Raw genomic sequence first — 1,362 nt, forward strand, 5'->3', positions numbered from 1 at the left:
CATTCCTTCCTTAGCAGCAAGGATGGCTGCAGTAGCATATAAACAAGCGATCCTTGCAGCCTGGGTGTGTTTTTGTTTTCCCTCAAAGTGACTATGCCGAAATGGGAGAGGAATGCCGTGGTTTCGTCAGCAGGAGCAATGCTGCCTCTCCTTGTGCCTGGCCAGTAAATACAGCACAAGAGCATCATTCATCAAGCTTGGTTTGTTTTTAAAAGATGATAAGAATGATGCTCCTGGACATGATAAGAATTAGATTCTACTGTCAATTGAGTAGTTTTACAGTGATGAAGCGAGAGCATTAACTTGCAGGTTATCTGGCCACAACATGCAGCATGGAAGTGGCCATCTGTTTTGTTGTTATGCAGTACAAGTTCATATCAGCTACGAGGCTTTTTGTCGTAGTGGTGCAGTGACTCAGATCTATGGATAGGAAATTCAGTATGGGAGATGGTTGTGTGCGCAATAAATCGCAGTTTACAAGTAGTAAACTGAGCTCCCTTTTTCATTTTGAAGTGGAAACAAAAGAGAGGGAAGAATGCGAAAAAACTGAGGATGACTGCCTTTCCCAACATACTTTATGTATCATAAATATGTTTAAGCCATTTAAGTCAATGTCATTCAGTTAAGTCATTGAAGGGAAAGCTCATGGTACATATTTCTCCATATATTGAAGGGACCTGTGACATTGGTTGCCTTCGTATCAATTTCAAAGTCAAGGGCTTTCATAACAATTCGACCTAAAGCTGAGTAATGCATGCTAATTTAATGCGGCCGCAGTATAAACCACGTATGATTATCAAACTGTTACAGCAGACATGCAATATAAACCTGTTGCATAAAGTGAAATAGAAGATTATTCTCTGTCCTTAGGACACGAGCATAAAGATTGTTAGTCTTTTATCTCAACAAGCACAAAAGGTCAGGTCACAGAATCCCCTTTAATACTAATGAGCACCATATCACACTTTGTTTTACAGTGTGATAATCTATCCCAGAGAGTATGAAGACAGAAGCAGCAATGGCCTTGCAATGCATGTATGTGGGCAGTAGAAATGATTAATTTCATTGAGTAACAAAGCTAAATTACATCAGATAAGCATGCTTAAAATCCTGCTGAATCCATATTTGTATTGACGTTATATATGGTTACTTCTGCATTCTCTAGGGCAATAGTGTGTATTTCACCTAGCTATGGAGCTATCTAACTCATTTCTAAGAAGATAACGCTATAGAAGTACATTTTCAACATGCTTACATGAATATCATAACCTAAAAGGGGTGTCGCGAGATCTCGCAAGATTAAAACATGACGAGATTTCTTGTTTGGAGAAAAGCTGTATCGTGGAACAGGGCAGCCAGAAG

The sequence above is a fragment of the Dunckerocampus dactyliophorus genome, chromosome 3 (genome assembly GCF_027744805.1).
Source record: "Dunckerocampus dactyliophorus isolate RoL2022-P2 chromosome 3, RoL_Ddac_1.1, whole genome shotgun sequence".
Classification (NCBI taxonomy): domain Eukaryota; kingdom Metazoa; phylum Chordata; class Actinopteri; order Syngnathiformes; family Syngnathidae; genus Dunckerocampus; species Dunckerocampus dactyliophorus.